Here is a 19,275-nt window from a genome sequence, read left to right as displayed (position 1 = left end):
CAACTGATTGGCATCTTACTATTAATCAATTTCATTTATAAATTTAAAATTTGGTTCAAATGTTTGTTTTTTTCTGTGCACTTCATCGTAACAGATGATACTAGATTATATTTTTCCCGTGTTTAAATGAGAAATGGCATATTTTTGCTTAATGAGATTAAAAAGCAAAGGGTTGAACAATTATAGTGACTCTCATAAATTTGCGTAATGTAAATTACTCTAATAAAAGCTTCTCCTAAAATAATCTTTTCACTAGCCCTTATATGTCTAATTTCAGTTTTCCTAATAAGCACTTTTTAAAATAATGGGAATTGAGAAAAAAGCATTTTATACATTCCAGATAATGTTATATCAAATAAGACTGCAGAAACACATACACAATTTTACCAGATTTCATTTGAAAGGAAAAAAAAACACATGTTTGATGAAGTTAAGGATCACATGCTTTATAAAGATGTTTCTCCATCCGGATATTTAACTTCATGAAATATTTATGATGAACTTAATATTTGAAGACGTTTTTACATCACCAAGAAAATGGAGATCCATTTGAATTCAATTGATTTCTTTCGATTGTTTCCAAATCTGCAAATATAAAATAAATATTATAGGATACATATCATATGGTAAAATTGGATTTCTTATGTTGATTTTTATTAAAATGTGTATGAATTCCTTATTGATGAAATTGAAACTATAATCAGTACAATGCTGGTCTATTAATAAAATGAATGAGTTTTTTCTTTACAAATATTTATGTTCCCAAATCCCAATTTAATTATATGAAAATGAAGTAATAATTTACGTTTCTGAATTTTTTGATGAGAATTAGTTATTCACATTATTTGAACAACTGCCTCATGAGGAATGTCACTTTCATCATGTTTTAGTCGATGTAACCTCCAGATGTTTTTGTCGAAATCATGAATCTGCATGGAATTTCCAATGGAACACTTTATTTACTTAAAGGGGTAGTATGCTTTCGATCTGTAAGTCATGACTGGATAAAGGTCCTAGATAATTTACAGTTGCATGTTTTGATCGCCCACATCAGGGGTTGAATCTCAAACCACCAGGAGAATATCATATTACAATTGAATTTTTCAGGTACTCTAACCACTGTGCCACAGGTCTATACTCTGAAATGATCAACTACTTTAAGAAGTGGCATTTGCATTTTACCCGAATATTTCTTATCATAATTTTTGTAATCCAAATTGCTGCTTAAGAATCAATCTCCCTACTTGTTCCAAGTCAGGTCATTTTGGATTTAGTCTATATTAATTGCCTCATAATAGTTTTTGCAATTTTACTATTATGGCATTGAGGCCAAACAAATGTGTGGTTGCTGTGGGCGTTTTTAGAGGAATTATTACTCCACATTTCGCTGCACTGCTAGCTTGCAGAAATCTACATCTTACAATGACACATGCATCATTAATTTACAATTGCTCATCTAGCAAACATAAAGTTAATTCAGCTATAACTTCAGTGTTGCTCAGTTAATATACAATGAGACATCAATTGCAATTAAGCAATTCAGTGACACAATTCGACAGGAAAACATTTAATGGTTCTAAGTGTCTTTAAGAGACTTTAATACCTGTTCCTCATCTGGCAAACATAGTATCTGTTTAGTGATTATATTAGTTCTGATAAGTGGATGGTCTTTGAGAACTAGATATTCTTACATTTCCACATAGTTTGATAATCAATTTGTATTATTGCAACAGCCGTTCATGTATTATACCACTTCCTTATTAATTCTTTTTTATTTTAATTTTCATATAAATCCCGATTTTGTACCAGAAACTACTCGTATTTGTAACAATATCGGAAGGAATCTATTACGTTTTATCATTTACTCTACGGTCCCGGATATGACCTTAAACTATACCCAATGGTGAGGCCCCAGATTGCAGGCCTTAGGGAGTGTGGAGTCACCCTTTAATTGCCATTGCTCCCAGGTCCACTCTGACCCGGAGTGGTAGTACCTGTTATGGTCCCAACTATGGGATAAATAGAATACGACTTAAAAAACATATATACTATATTAAAAAATCCTTCTTCAAAATCACCAGATTCGGCATTAAATAACCTTAAAAGGGTTGATATGCCGTAAAACAAAACACCCAACCAACCATTTACTCTACAGTCGCTAACAACTCAAAAAAGAAGAGCACATATTTCTTGTGTCCAAATGTCAACAATAAATAAATGCAGATAACTCATCCTGTCTGCTTGTGAAGTAATTAGTAATTATTAGTATAGCTTCAAACAACTACAATGGAATTATAAAATGTAATTAACTAACATTTATCGATCAGTATCTCCCTCTAGCACATTGGTAATTGATTTTAAATGAAGGTCAAATTGAATAAACCTCTTCTGTCTTTCATCAGTCTTGATTTACTTAATCCTCTTTAAATGTGTAAATAAGGAGCTTCGATTTTAGACAGCATGCCCTCAGTACGAAGAGATCACAGAGAAGTGTGTACATATACATGCATGTAAGCTTAATATAGATCAAGTTGTTCAACTGGACAAAGTGATTTTTGGAATATAGTGACACTAACATTTGCAAGATCTTTGAATGCCTCTGCAGTTGAGTTATAACGTTTCTCAAACATGGGGAAACCAAATGCTAGCATTTATCTCACCAAGTGCTATTCCATTTTATTATTGATGTTGAGAGAAATGATGCCGTTTTTGAAACTGATGAGAGTAAAGTACCTTATCTTTCAAAAGAATGAAAAAGCACATCTATGTGCCTTTACATTGTGAGTGCTGTTAGAAGCAAGCATGAATGTCGAGAGTCAAAGAGAGCAGATAAGTTGATAGTTAACAGTTAAAAATGGAATTATTAAAATGTGGTATATAATACATTTAAAAGTGAATGGCAAACCAGAATTTTGCTATTTGGAGAAAAATTGTTTTCATAACTACGTGATTACATCCATTTGCCTCTCCAACAAATTATTCAGTGATTGTTGGAAGCTTTCTCCACTGTGAATGTTGGGCAGGAAATGGTAATTCAACCACACCTGATTAAATTTCCATGAACACAGGGTTATCTGCAGACATAGCCAGAAGAAAGATAAAAGTTCATAACAATAACAAAGGAGTAGTAATAATAATTAACAAGATTAAATAACAAGAAAAAAATACAATCTAACTTGGAGCAAAAGTAATAAGTCCATTGTGAAAAATTTTTAAAACAAATTTCAAGAACAGTCTTAAGTGATTGAAAGTATTCAATTATTTTTGCATAAATACAGTGCTTGAATACTACATATAACACCAGTCCTCTCGAGAAGGGATATAGAATAAAAAGCTGAGCAAAATAGAAGCTTAGGAAATTATGAGCCAAGAAAATGAATCTCGAGTTTACTTTCTGCAGCTTCGTGAATCTAGCTTGCCTTATTCAGTACTTTTGTTGTCACATTCAATGAGCAACGTATTTGAGAAAGGGAGAAAATAGCGGTTTTCTGGATCGGAAACGACTTATCTGGTGAGGAAATTTTTATTATGTGGGAAAAATTCATCTCCCTAAAAGGGTCACTCTGAATTAGGACAATGATAAAATTGCTTCAGTATAGAGATATTTTTCCTTCACTGACTGAGGATAGAAAAGTATTGTATAAAACTGGCACTAAACTAACTCCTGACCATGATCAAAAGCGCTTTAAGAAAATATCATTATCAGATCCTTGGGCTCGTTTTTATATGCGCACCCCTCCTATAAATACACTAATTTGTTGCATATATGCAAATTAACTCATCAGAGACAATCATCATATAACTGCTTCCGGCAAAGACAACTCCCCCAATTTTTTCCACATAATCTGTCGTAGCACTTCCCACCCAGCAACACATATAATTGTTCAGTTATAGTAAATAATAATAATAATCATAATAATAATAATAATCATAACTGGCTACAAACAATGGGCACGTTTTCATAAATTCTTACCAAATGCAAATGTACATTTACTAAGTGAACACTTCTAATAATAAAGACAATTTGGAGCACTGTAACTGTACACAAAGGTACTACTAGAGTTTATCACTAAAAATGGAGACACAATTTTTTTTTCGGGCACCTCTCGTCAGAATCAAAGGGAGAAATCAATATTTTGAACTATGATGGAAGCATGTGTAGGGAATTTGATCGACATTCACCGATGCTTGGCATCACAGTTGTGGCGTGAGCATAGGTAAATGTCTCCCAACCCTTTACAAAAAATAAAAATATAAAGTGTCAGTAATTAGTAAGATGAAGGCCAGTTTCAATATTTATTGTAAAATGTTTTTGACTTGTGATGGCGGGTATGAGACGAATGGATTCGCCAATCATTTTTATAACCAATGGCAGTGCTAAACAACCAATCAAAACGTCACAAAATTATTATAAAAATCGTCGAATTTTGGATTCAATCAGTTCGCCATTTGCTACGTCACGGACCGCATTTAATTCTTCGCCGCCATCTTGGTTACTGATCTGAACTATGCCGCCATCTTGGTTACTGATCTGAACTACGCCGCCATCTTTGTTCAACATAATATCTCAGAACTTAAGAGGTTAACTACGCGACGGACCGCATTTGATTCTTGGTCGCCATCTTTGTTACTGATCTGAACTATGCCACCATCTTTGTTCGACACAATGTCTCAAAACCTAACAGGTTATGCATCCAGCCACCGTCTTTTCTTTGACGGATCAGAATCTAAATTCGAATTGTGACAGGTAAAATTTCTGGGATATCTAAGGATTCGAAAACTACACAAAGTTATACAATCTACAACAGAGAATCCAACCGACCCCGAATTTCGCAAAAAAAAAACGCGACTGTTTTTACAGAACTGATTCAATGTTTAGACGATAGAAGTCTGTCTGATTATAAGAGACACATTGGATGATGGGAGGAAAGCATTGAACATATTACGAGAACATTATTTATCAAAAGGGAAACCGAAAATAATATCCCTATATACAGAATTAATCTCTTTGAAACGTAAGGAGGATGAAAAGATTACCGATTACGTCATAAGGGCAGAAACAACCACCAATGCCTTAAAACTGTCAGGTGAAATAATAAGCGATAGCTTGTTGATATCAATGACCCTCAAGGGACTTCCAGCTGATTTTAAACCATTTACAACTGTTATAACTCAGAAAGACAAACCCATAAATTTCAGCGAATTTAAAGTGGCATTGCGCAGTTATGAAGAGACTAATTGTATGCTCGTGGACAATAATAACTCCAGCAATATTATGAAGTTCAAAAATGCTTCTCGAAAGCAGACACCACCAAATTACGCAACTCACCGCAACGTATTCTCCAAAAGTAATTTTCCCAAGAAAAAGAATAAAATTATCTGCTATAATTGTGGACGACCCAACCACAAAAGTTTCCAATGTTGATATAAACGCTCTAAAATGGACTCCATAAAAAGCGTTGAGAACTTTGAGGAAGAACATACATTTCTATTCACATGTAACTTTGACAATACCACAAACGGTAAAAACCTCCTTGTAGACTGTGGTGCTACAGCGCACGTTATCACCAAGGAATCTGATTTTATTAATTTTAATTAAAACTTTAATCCTCAAAGTCATTTTGTCGAACTTGCCCACGGTAGTCAAAAAAATGTACCTAAAAAATAATAAAGACGAAATCTGTAACTGTATTCTAAAGAATGCTTTGTTCATACCTACATTTAAGCAAGGCATATTTTCCGTGCAGGCTGCAATTAAACAAGGCGCGAATATACAATTTGGCCAAAATATATCAAAATTGACATACCCCAATGGAACTGTATTTAACATTAAAGAAAATGGCTGACTATATTATTTAAAAAGTATGGTTCCCTCAAAAACTGCCTGTCACGACTTGGAAACCTGGCATAAAATTCTAGGACACTGCAATACAGCTGATATTAAAAAATTACCAAATGTAGTCGAAGGCATGGAAATAATACCTTCAGACGATCTCCCAAATTGTGATGTGTGTGCACAGGGAAAAATGACAAAAGATATAAGCCGAACGCCAGACAAAAAAGCTACGAAAATTCTCTCACTTGTGCATTGTGACTTAGCAGGTCCGATCAGCCCGATGGGGAGAAACAATCTCAGAAACCCAAAAGAAGCATGAACAGTTAAAATCACACACACAAAAAAATTGTAAATTGTCTTAGGCACGACGTTAAACTGCGACCATTTCTACCTTACTAACCAAATTAACCAATTAATATCTAACATAATGTTTCCAGTTTTTGTTACAAAAAAATACTTGTTAAAACCCTTTTGTAAACTTCCTATTTTGTCAAATAGTTCTTTTTGTATCTTTTTTTGGCAAACATTTGTTAAAACAAAAATGTATATTTGTGAATTTTTGTGCATATGTTTATATGTATTTGAAAAGTATTCTATTTGTATGTTTATATATATTTAAAAAGTGTTTATTTTTATATGTATTAAAAAAATGGCTTCTTTTTGCATACATTATACCAATATATTAATTCTTTTTGGCCGATGAGCATAAAGACAAATTCCCATAAAACCAGAAGAAAAAGAAAAAAAAATACAAAACAATTATTTTATTGGTTTATTTTTCTTTGTTCATTTATTTATTTTTCTTTCCTTTTCTCAAGTGAAACAAAAATTGAATCCGAAAGGATTTTTCCATTATATCAAAAAAGGGGGTGTGTAAAATGTTTTTGACTTGTGATGGGGGGTATGAGACGAATGGATACGCCAATCATTTTTATAACCAATGGCAGTGCTAAACAACCAATCAAAACATCGCAAAATTATTATAAAAATCGTCGAATTTTGGACTCAATCAGTTCGCCATTTGCTACGTCACAGACCGCATTTAATTCTTTGCTGCCATCTTGGTTACTGATCTGAACTACGCCGCCATCTTTGTTCAACACAATATCTCACAACTTAAGAGGTTAACTATGTGACGGACCGCATTTGATTCTTGGTCGCCATCTTGGGTACTGATCTGAACTACGCCGCTATCTTTGTTCAACACAATGTCTCAAAACTTAACATTTATAATAAAGTTTTATTTAACAATATGTGTGCGGTGTCAACACGCAAGAGAAAGATTAAGTCATTAAATGATTTACGAGATGTTCATAGTTCTTGGAAATAAATGTTAGATTTTTAGAATCATGTATAGTCATGAGAACTTTACATACATTTCTTAAGTAGAGCTAGATAGAATGTGAGTAAAAATTGTAACAACAGATGAAGAAAAAAATCTCCTTCGACTGAGGAAATCATGAATTCTTTAGAGAAAAATGTTTCTTCTTTTTTAACCAAAGGAAATAAAAATTGTTATATAAGTTAGTTCCAGTAGTGTGTTAATTTTGCTCCATAAATGTATCTGATGTGACAAAAGGTTATTTTTGGGAGGAAATTTATCCACTGAGATTAAAGCGTTCTTAGCTGCAAAAACATATTTTTCTTTTTGTCTTTGCGCCATGTGCTCACCCTGCAGGGAGAAAAGAGACAAAGAGGAAAAGAAGAGCAGTCATACTGGTGGTTTAACATCACACATGAGGATGGAGTCAGATGCTTACTCCTAGAACTGCATTTCAAACTGGTTTGGATTTTGTGCGCAGTGCCTTTTATATGTTCTTGCTGGCTCCCAGAGAAGGTTGTCAGAAAAAGATTTTATAAAGTGTTTTTAGCATTGATTGGATAGAAAGTGGACACCCTGTCACATGGTATTTTCTTGAACTACGTCTGCATGACGAGGCACAGTTTGACTTTTTATGTACACAGAATTTGCATGGGTGTATACAGCAAATGAGCACATAACTGAAATGTTCTTTATCCGTCCATTTTAATGTCTGTAGCGTATCGCTACACATGAAATAAATAACAAAAAATAAACTAGATAATGATGACTTCCAGAAAGAACTAATTACTACATGCCCCAGCATAGTATAAATACCCCCAACTTCGCATGTTAAGAACGACTTTCTAGGTTAGGGCTGTTTATTCTGAAAGCCGTTCTTAACATATGGAGGTTGGGGTATTTATACTATGCTGGAGCACATAGTAATTAGTCCTTCCAGAAGTAATCATTATCTAGTTTTAATTTTTTTTTACTTATTTTATGCTTTAGTCAAAGTTTCAAATACTGATTTCTCCCTGATTCTGACGACAGGTGCCCGAAAAAATGGCGTTTACATATTCGGCGATAAACTGTAGTAGTACCTACACAACTTAGATTCTTCTTTTAAATCTATTTAGCAAAGAAATGTATTTTATTTATATTTGTATTCTTTAAACTTTTGACTTCTACTTTGACAACAGTTGCCAAGTTTGTAAGTTTTTACTCTGAAAATATAATTTTGGACGCTGAAAATGCTGAGTACTTTTTGTTGTTTTTAGATTGCTAACCGTCGATTTTTTGGCAGTTTGCACTTATGCTCAGCTAAGTTGAAAGTTTGACAACTCTAGAAAGGTCACGTCAGTATGTTACACCGTCAAATCGTATGTTATTTTGTTCAGGAAATTATATTAAACTAATTTGACGTAAACACTTGATGAAATAAAGTAAACAAACAAAATATACATTTTTATATATTCATAAATATTTATTTACAAGAAAAACGAAACAACTTTTAGAAGGTTTATTATTGTCTTGAGAAAAACGAACAAAATAAAATCTAAAGTAATGAACTAGCAGTGTAAGACGTCGCCATTAAAAATGAGTGATAAAAATCTGAATAAATAGACTATCTTTCGAAGCTTATAACTACTTGGAAAATGTAATTTAAACCCTAATTTTTTTCAATAAAAGGAGCAAAGACCAAATTTTAAAATAATAAAAGGTTAAATAGAAAAATATGCAATATTTTTGTTAAATCAGTTTTCTTTAAAAAAGATTTCAAGAAAATCTACGAATTTTAACTTACTCCAAATATTATAAATATATATAAATTCCAAAAATCACTTACATATAAAAAAATACTAATCAATGGGTGTTTCTATTCTTCATTTATAAGAATTTTTCCATATTTATATTTTATATTCCATGTACATTTTAAATAAAAAAATTTTTTTCAGCAAGCATCCGAAAAGACTGCGATTTTAAAATCTAATAACAGGTAATCACACAGCAGAGTTGCCTCCTTTTCTTCCAGTTGACAAATATGGAGGCAGAAAAACGCCATAATTAATTATGTCAAAAACGTAAAAACAACACATTGAACCAAATATATTTCCCGGTAGTAACTATATAAAGAAACCAACATTTGAAGTGCTGATATGCCTTATCTCCCCTTTGAATTTCTGACATGTGTTTACTGTCAACAATCAAGTAGGTCAATCATAGGTCACCGTATTTGAAAAATGATCACATTTCACCCATCAAAGTTTACTTTTAAAAAAAAAAACTCGCCAACAAATTTTCCTTTTTTTCTTCTTTTAAAGAATTACATGGGTTTTTGATTTTTAATATTTTATTTCTTCTTTATGCAATGAATTTTTATTTTTCAAAAATCTAAAAAACCAACAACATTGAATGAAATAAAAAAATTATTGTAGGTGTCCAATTTTTACAGGACAACATTTTCAAAATGTGAGGTTCAACTTAAAAAAATCAACATGTTTTTTTTTTAAAAAAAGGTTTTAAACTGTTGACTTTACAGGTAAATTTGCAAATAATTATTCTTTTGTTTTTGTTTTAAATTATTTTATTTACTGATCTGTTATCTTAAATTTGTGACATATAAACTTTAGGTGAGAAAATTAATTATTTTCTTTTTAGTAGACATTTCAAAATGGGAGGGGAGTGAATTTAAAAAAAAACGTTTATTCCGAATATTATATTTGGTTTATTGGAAAGAGCATAACATTTCACATTAAACCTGAAAATATCTTAAAATTTGAACCAATAGAAACATGTTGATAAATTTTAATTGAAAAAAAAATAATAACTCAGAAAATTCAATTCATTTCATTACGTAGAAAAAAATGGCTGCATGAGCGCGTGCATGCACTTTGTAAACACTTTTTTTTTTTTAATAAAAAAAATATTTCTATTATTTTTCAAAAACTTTAATAGTTTATTTTGGAAGTATATTTCATGGAGAAATTAAACAACCAACTTTAAAAAAAAAAAAAAGAGAAATTACGAGTTTTGTATATTTTATTTGCAGTTTTGTGTCAAAAATTCCCAAAATATTCTGACACACCTAGAATGAACCCCGTAGCAAAATATAAAATTATACATACAAAATAAAACGTGACCCTTAGGGACTGCCAAAAGTCGCCACAGAATTACCCTACCCTATATGTAAAACGATGTAACTTCATTATAAACTAATATTATCAGTATAACTTTTGTACCATTTAAAAAAAGAAGGGAAAAATAGACCAGTAATAATTTTTTAAAATTTTTTCATCGAACGAAAATAATGAAATTGCGAGACGAAAATCGTGTTTACATAATTGGCGTTTTAAATAACATTCCCATGTAGTAGACATTTCGAACGTGAAAACATACCCATATTTAATAAATCTAGCAAAAATCAACTAATGGTCAGATTTTCGTTAAATTTTCGATACTTATCCATTTTAGAATGAAATTACATATAAAATGCAGTTTTCGTAAAATATACGAGGGGAAATATATTTTTAGTGTGTGTCCCCCCCCCATATTTATTTTTTCGAAATTCGAACAAAATATTTAAATCTATCGAAATTTCTATTTATTATGAAACATAAGAGTTCAAATAAGTAAAAAATATTTATGTTTTTTTTTATTTAAATACACATGTTGAACAAAAATTTGCCCTAAAGTTGCAATTAAAAAATTGATATAAACTTAATATGATTATGTATTTTTTTAAATAGCGTTTTTTCGAATTAATATATACTATAATAAGTTGAATTGCCAAGAAAAAGAAACTTCGTAAACATCAATTAATTTTTAAAAGATTAAAACGATTAAAATTCCATTATTTCAAAATGTTCCGTTACAACATAGATTTTTAATTAATTGTGTTTAATTTTTTTTTTAAATATTCACTTTTAATATAAACATGACTCTTGTCAGCTATTTTATCGCCAGACTAAAACCAATTTGAAAATATTATTGCACAATATTAAGCATTTTGTAGCCCCCCTCATATTTTGTTTGTCTCTTTTTACCGAACAAAATATGGAAGCACGTAAGTAACCAAAAGAACATTCAGTAAAACCGTATTTCATATTTATTATACAAATGTTTATAATATTATTAATCATTAAACTGTGTACATCTTAAAACCTAACAAAATTATAACAAAGATTGATTATTAATTGCAGTTTGAAGAAGATAAACAAAGGTTTAAAAAAAAAAATCATTAAGTCGCTTCTGCTTTTCCATAGTTCGTATAGTACACACAAATCTGACGTCACGGAAACATGCGGTCCAATCTTCACAATCGTTTGGCAGTCCCTAGTGACCCTCAACTGAAATAATAACATATTAAAAATATTTTAAAACCGTGGAACTTTGCTGTGTGTAATAAAAGAAAACACACAACTTTAAAAAAAAATTATCTAAAAATATTTCTATATTTTTTTAATATCTTATTTAATTAAAATTTTAAAACTTTAATATTTCGTAATATTGTGATAAAACTTAAATAATTCGTAATATCATGATTTGACGGTGTGAAATACTGATGTAACCGTTCTAGAGTTGTCGAACTTACTTTCGACTTTGCGTTACTTTTTTTTTTTTTTTACCGTAAAACTTAACTAATAAAACTTTTTTTTTAACTAATTTAAATTTGCAAAATTTTTGCATTTTGTTTTCGTATACGATAACGAATTTGTTGTTTTTCCTAATTTAATGTAAACCTTTTTTTTTAAGTAGCAAATTAAGGAAATTGTTTCCTAGATTTTCAGTCAGTATTGAAAGCAAAAAGAAAAATTAGTTATGTAGGTTGTCACTTTTTTAATTATGATTATTCGCTTAGTAAATGTTGTCTACTCCATTATATTTTAACGTATTCCGCAAATGCGCTAAGAAAAATACTCAATTCATGTTGCAATACTTACTTTTTTGTTTTATAATCTGCTTCGATTGACTGTATCTGCTTTTATAAAGGAAACATTATTTAACTGCGACTTAATTCGCAATTAAAGTTATATTCAAGATGGCAAACAAAATAGCAGGTTCGCAGAAAACAAAATTGAAGAGGAAATCTATAAAAGAAGTCATTTCGTAGTATAACCAATCTATATTGTGAATATCACGAATAAATTTTTTTTTTTATTATTATTATTATTATTATTATTATTATTATTATTATTATTATTATTATTATTATTATTATTATTATTAACAACAACAACAACAACAATAACCGCCGCCGCCGCCGCCGCAGTATTTGGCTATAGTCAGCTAACGTGCTTCCTAAATCCGGTGTGTAGTAGCGCTCGCTCCGCTACCGGAAGCGGTGACAAGCCAAGCTTTACTTTTATTGTTTTTAGGTATTTATTTGCACTTTTTTTATTTGTGATATGGACATTATCGAAAAGTATACAATCACAATTCAAAAAATTATACAGATGAAAATAACGAATAGTCTTTTCCGATAGTAATCGGCGAGAATTTCTGTGGCGGTGGAGAATAAAAGGCAATTTTATATGGTGTTTGAAATAAAAGGCAATTGTATATGATGGGCTTACCTCCTTTAACTATACAGACACAACTGGTAGCATCATCCATAACTTTTCTATATCCCATTTCTTGACACAGGCAGTAATATTCCCGAGCTGTCTCCCAGATCGTCAGGACCAGTAAGCCTCAATTCTTAATCTATTTTTGACCAAAATTCGTAACGATTGTGAAGCAATGCCCATTCCCCACTCAGGAATGCTGATTAATGAAAGACATCACTCTTAACTCTCGATCACAAGTTGAACAGCCATTGCTCAAAACGACAACGTACTACAATAAGGCTGACTGGGATGCAATTAGAGATCACATCAGAGATACCCCATGGGGAAAAATATTTTCTCTTCCTTCGGAACAGTGCGCAAATGCGGCCACTCAATGGTTCAAAGCAGCAATTGAAACACATTTTCCCAAACGGAAGTTCCGTAGCAAACCCCACGATGGTTTGCTTCTGCTTGCACAGCTGCCATTGCTCAGAGGCAACATGCGTACTGCAGATTTATCCGGCATAAGTAAAGTACAAATAGACCAAGGTTTATAGAAGCTAGAAGTAATTGTAAGAAAGAAGTAGCGACAGCTAAGAGAGACTATACTGAAACCACCAGAAAATGTATTGATGCGTAGAAATCTAGATTTCTGGAAAATCTACAAGAGTGTAGTAAATAATGGACAATCAACACATCCCCCACTATCCAACAATCATGAGGTTATTTGCACGGCAACCGAGAAAACTAACATGCTTGCCCATCAGTTTGCCTCAAACTCTATTTTGGATCCAGCAAACCACACCCACCCTGATTTTCCTTTGCGAACAGAAACCACACTAAATGATCTGAAACTCACCCCTGCTCAAATATCATTTTAAAAAAAACATAGACACCTCAAAAGAATGTGAACCTAATCTCAATCTGGCTGTACTATTTAAAAAAAGAAAAATGCTATGCTGAAGTTGCTCAAATTCTCTCCAAACTCTTCAACAAATACCTTAACGAATCATGCTTTACTGACTGCTGGAAAACTACTCTTGTGGTACCAGTTTACAATAATTCTGTAGAAAGAGCTGGCCCATTAAATTATCGCGCCATTAGCCTCTTTCCTCTTTTCGCCAAAATATTTGAGTCCATTATTAATCAAGTTCTAATCCACCACCTTACAGTTGCTAAAATTTTATCCGACCATCAATATGGATTTAGGCAAGCCCGGTCTACTGCAGATATTCTAACTGTAATTTCTGAACGTATATATCATGCACAGGATAAGGCAGGAAAGGGAAGGCTAGTAGCTCTAGATATATCTAAGGCTTTTGACAGGGTATGGCACAATGGTCTCATGAAAATAAGATCCTATGGTATAACTGGACGAATACTTAAAACAATTAAATCCTTCTTAAATGAGAAAAGAATCCAGGTTGTCCTCGATGGTCGTATGTCTAAATAATACGATATAAATGCAGGTGTACCCCAGTAGTCCATCCTTGGACTTTTTTTACTCCTGATATTCATAAATGACCTCCCTGATAAAATAGTCTCTGAGACGGATATATTTGCGGACGACATCACACTCTATAACAGGCACGAGGGGAAAAACAAATGAACGCATATTTAAAGCAATGGTGAAAACCCTAGAGGAAGACTTCAAATCTGTAGTGGAATGGAGCCAAAATGGATGATAACGTTCTATGCTGCCAAGACTAAGCTCGTTTCCTTTAATAATTACAAAAAACCTCCTCAACCACTAATAGCTATGGCTACAGATACATTACCTGAAAGTACTTCGTTCAACTCGTTGGCTTAACGTTTACAGGCAACATGAGTTGGAACAGATACATCAAGAGCATTGCAAAGGCGGCTTCAAAGAAGGTGGGCTCTCTCTCTACATTGCTAAAAAGATGCTTACGCCTGAAAGTATCCTGTACTTATACAAGGCCACCATTCGCCCATGTATAGAATACTGTAGTCACATTTGGGCTGGTGCATCTGGTACTAGTATTCACTCCTCCTGGACAGGGTTCAAAAGAGAGTCACCAATCTGATAGTTTCTGAACTGTCATCTCAGCTTCAATCTCTGTCCCATCGCCGAAATGTTGCATCCCTCTGCTTGTTTTACAAGTATTTTAATGGCGGATCCTCCGTCCGACGAACAAGCCCTTGCACCTCCTCGATGCAAATACCCTTGACAAACCCAACAAGCAGCAAAGTCCCACCCCTACACAGTAGAGATCCCTAGATGTAAGAAAGCCTTCTCCTTTAATAATTTCTCCCCCAGAACTGCTAGACTTTGGAATTCTCTTCCGCTTCCTGCTTTCCCCACTGAACTGACATGCAGAAGTTCAAGTGTAATAAATAATCATTTTTTTTTAAATTTATTTACAAAATTTGACAATATTTATTGATATAATTGGATGATTTAAAAAATTTCTTCTAATGTTTTATATGCAATTCATTTTATTTCTTATGCCAAAATATTATAATCAATATAATAATCGTTTTTATAATGAGAAAATTTATAAATATTTAAAATCTTAAAAAGTACAACAAAATGCCAATTACATTTTTATTAGAGCATAAGGCACATCTGATTGTGTGTAAATAAAGTATTATTTTTTTAATTCTAGTATCTTCCTTTTTATAGTTTAATATTAATAATTTTCGGTAAAATAATTTTCCAATTAAACATTTCGTTGAACATTTTTCTGTTGAGGCAGAAATCTTTTTCAAGAAAATATTATGTATTGAATACGTTTTTTTTTATGATGCTTGAAATTTTGTTATTTTGATTTCAATAATTTCATTTGCTATTTGGATTTCTATAATTTCATTATTATAATTTACAAAAATATATTTTTTTATATAAATTCAAATAAAAACGTTTATTTTTTTTTAATAAAACAACTTTTGTTTTTATAATTCCATAAACGTATTTGTTATAAAATTTAAAATAAAATAAAAACTTTTATTTTTTAAATTTTGTTATTAAAAGTGTAAATAAAGACGAATTATGTTATTTTCCTCTGTACATTTTTTGTTAATTTTTATTGTATACTTTTCAATAATGTCCTTTTCTTAAATTGTAGTAAATTCTGCAGAAATAAGCATGCTCCTTGTTGGTCGATTTGACCGCCCACGACTTTGTGTGGACCTATAAAATTGATTGTTGTTATTAACTGCTGAGTCGTATTTTTGGCGCTATTTTTATGTTTCAGGTCGCCGCAGTTTTCAAAAAGACAGCAAGTCGAATGGACGTGAAAACTCATCTCTTTATCTGAGATATGGACCCTAAAACCGTTTTGTCTCATTGAGACGTATTACTGCCCTAACATAGGGCGAACTGTTATTGTCATTTACAAACACCAATGCCCTTACGTTGGACGAAATATATTCTTCGCAGACCGTTGTTCTCTATGATTTGATTAACTTTCATCATTACTTATATAATAATCAGGATTCGGTTTTGAGGTTCGTGAAGGAGTGAGTCACTCTCTCGACAACAGCACGTTTCTGCACTCTTCTTTTCCAACAGACCACACCTGACCTCTCACCACCAATGTCACACCGCACAATCCGAACGTCAACAATACAAAATTCTTTTCAAGATATTCACGACTCTTTTCGCTCTGCCTCTGCTCCCCCACAGAATTTTTTCCAGCTATTATATCCTGCTATCTAGAAAAAAAGGAAGAGACAGGAAAAAAATAGCTTCTCCCATCATGCTCTGCCTTCCCAAGATGCCCTTCGCGTATACAAATGTGCTGGCCATCCTTTCCTTCTTCTTTCCCAAAGAGCGATGCAGATACGCCCGGTACGTTTTTTTTTGTTTTTTATTTTGTTTTTCCTTCTTTTCTAACCATATACCCCACATCTCTGAGACGAATTTAAGGTCTACATTTTGATCCCTCCTTTGTCCACCATTCGGACAGTTATGCACAGTGAACTCCATGATGACGACCAGACTCTCAGCATTCATCCTTGGAAGGTATCAATAACTCATCGACCTGTTGCAACTATTCTTCAAACAGCGTGGAGTATTGTATCCGGCATTACATGAAGATAAATCATAAACTATTATCCTTCCGGGCGTTGCCAACCCTGCTCGGCAGATAGCTGAAGATAATACACCTTTTGCAATTTGGATCTTTTTACTATAATAACATTTACGTTGAAGTTTTAAGGTGAGTCTGTTGTGATTTCTCAAAACCGAGGGGGGAGAATATCTCACAGCTCGGACAAGAACGTTATCACTGCTTATAGGCAGAACATGAATGGCGTCACTGTTATCAGACAAGATACTATATCTTACAGAATATCAATGTTTGGTGTCATTGTGTGTAATGAGGTCCCACAGATTGGCCCGAACCTTGAAGACAGTATCCTCAGCAGCGGTACCAGTCCCGACAGGGCCGTCGTCACTAGTTGCTGTCAGAAATTTAATTTCTTCCTTCTTTTCGTCGTTGTCTTTTATCTTTCCTCCCTTCTTTCCTTCTTTAACTGTACGTCTTTTTAACGAGCTGCTGCTGTTGCTGCTGCTGCTGAAAGAATCACGCCACAATTGGTTCTACTAAGAGATACTTTTCCCGCGAAAATTCAACAAGTGCACTAGAGAGCGGAAGTCAGTTTTGGACAGAGATTCCATGAGGGTAACACGCAAGTTACGAGCTCTGGTCCTACTCAGACATTCAAGTCTTAAAAATAGTAAAAGTTATTTCATTGTTCATAGGAATGAATAATGAGTTTCAGTAAGAGTCGAATCAAGTTGGTTGACTCGAAAAGAAAAGAAAGAATCAATTCTAAGAAGAATTGATCTATAAACTGGACGCACGAGATGCGATTAAATGTCGGCGTGTGGAAACCGAATGTCTTTCCATGTTGTTACCAGTGAGAATTTCATCTGACAAGAAGGACGAACGGAGGTTTTACCAAACAACATTGAGTTTTCAAATTCAAGGATTATTTTCAAAAGAACTTTCAAGGATTCTGTCACTGAAGTGAGGACAGATCGATTTGGAGTGGCGCGAATAAAATATATATGTAAAAAAAAAGGACTCACACATATATATAAAGATAAAAAAAGAAAGGTTAAAAAAAACGAAATCATTGTTTTACGCAGTAAGTTCTCTTATTCTAATTTTCTCTTATTTCTGTACTCTCTCTCTCTAGTGTTAATTAAGCCTTTAGTGCTTGCCATAAGGACATTTTTTGGCAGTCGAATTGGTGAACATATAAACTGTATTTTCTCTTGTAAATTGAACATATAAACTTTTTTCTCAATAATTGAACTTTGCGGCTTTGCTGCCTTCTTTTCCCAACCCTCATGCTTTCTTTTTCCCTCAATAAAATGTCAATATTTTTTTATTCTTAAAAGTATTTCCTTGTCTTTATTTTTTCATGTCCTGATTTTTCTAGGCTTATTAACATGAACCACGTGGGATAACCTTCACGGGACTCAGTGAATAAATTTCCCGCATTGCAGATAGGATGGGAATGACGTCACTGGTATCAGGCAAAACAAAACATCTACGGGTTTTTAATTTTGAGCGTCACTATGGTGTAGTTAAACACGCCCAGGTTGGTCCGGACAGTGTAGGTAGAACATGGCACTGGAATTGAAAACTGAACAGCAAGAGCACTAGAGCAGTGAGCAAGGTGTGTCAGAATTTTAGGGGAATTTTTGACACCCCTAACTGCGAATAAAATATTTAAAAAAACTCGTAATTTCTCTTTTAAAAGTGGATTGTTTATTTTCTTTATGGAATATACTTCCAAAATAAACTATTAAAGTCGTTTAAAAAAATAATAGAAATATTATTTTTATTTAAAAAATAAAAAACAGTGTTTACAAAGTACCTGCGCACGTTCATGCAGCTATTTTGTTTACGTAATGAAATCAATTGAATTTTACGAGTTAAATTTTTTCACTTTTAAAATCTATCAAAATTTTACTATTTACGATATTTTCAGGTTCACTGTGAAATTTTATGCTTTTTTTTTAATAATCTGAATATAATATTCTAGACAAGGTTTTTTTTAATCCCCCGCGATTTTGAAATGTCTGTTAAAATGAAAATAATTCATTTTCTCACATCAAATTTATATATCACAAATTGAAGATAACAGATCAATGAATAAAATAAGCTAATTTAAAACAAAAAAGAACAGTTATTTGCAAATTTATTTATCTGTAAAGTCCAAAGTGTAAAACCTTTTTTAAAAATCACTTTGAATTTTTTAAGTGAAACCTTATAATCTTGTTATATTGCACAGAAAGTTTTGTTTAATTACGACAATTATTTCTATTACATTCAATGTTTTTTTTTAGATATTCAAAAAAAATTCACTCCATAAAGAAGAAATAAAATATATTAAATCAAAAACTCATGTTTTTCTTTAAGAGAATTTTTTTAAAAAAATCAAAAACCACTCGACTGTTTTTTTTTTATTGGCAAAAACTGATAAGTGAAATGGGACTATTTTTCACCTACGGTGACCCATGTTTACTAGCTTACGTTTACAGCCAGCAATAGAAAGACATTAATTCTGTCGCTTACACGCCACCATAGTTCATAACTCTAAAAAAGGGA

At 32.4% G+C, this 19,275-nt stretch overlaps 1 long non-coding RNA gene across 1 annotated transcript; it reads right to left on the bottom strand.

The window, feature by feature from the left end:
• Positions 1 to 378: 378 nt before the first annotated feature.
• LOC145245709 (uncharacterized) lies at positions 379 to 12,190 on the bottom strand. Its single transcript, XR_013863022.1, has 2 exons — positions 12,080 to 12,190; positions 379 to 585 (listed from the first exon to the last, which is right to left on the bottom strand). It is a non-coding gene; the product is annotated as an uncharacterized LOC145245709 (long non-coding RNA).
• Between the last annotated feature and the right edge of the window lie 7,085 nt (positions 12,191 to 19,275).

Source organism: Euprymna scolopes, chromosome 23 (assembly GCF_053919585.1).
Source record: "Euprymna scolopes isolate OS-2025 chromosome 23, ASM5391958v1, whole genome shotgun sequence".
NCBI classification, from domain to species: Eukaryota; Metazoa; Mollusca; class Cephalopoda; order Sepiida; family Sepiolidae; genus Euprymna; species Euprymna scolopes.
The sequence above is the reverse complement of the archived record's forward strand: the minus strand, read 5'-3'. Positions and strand labels throughout refer to the sequence as shown.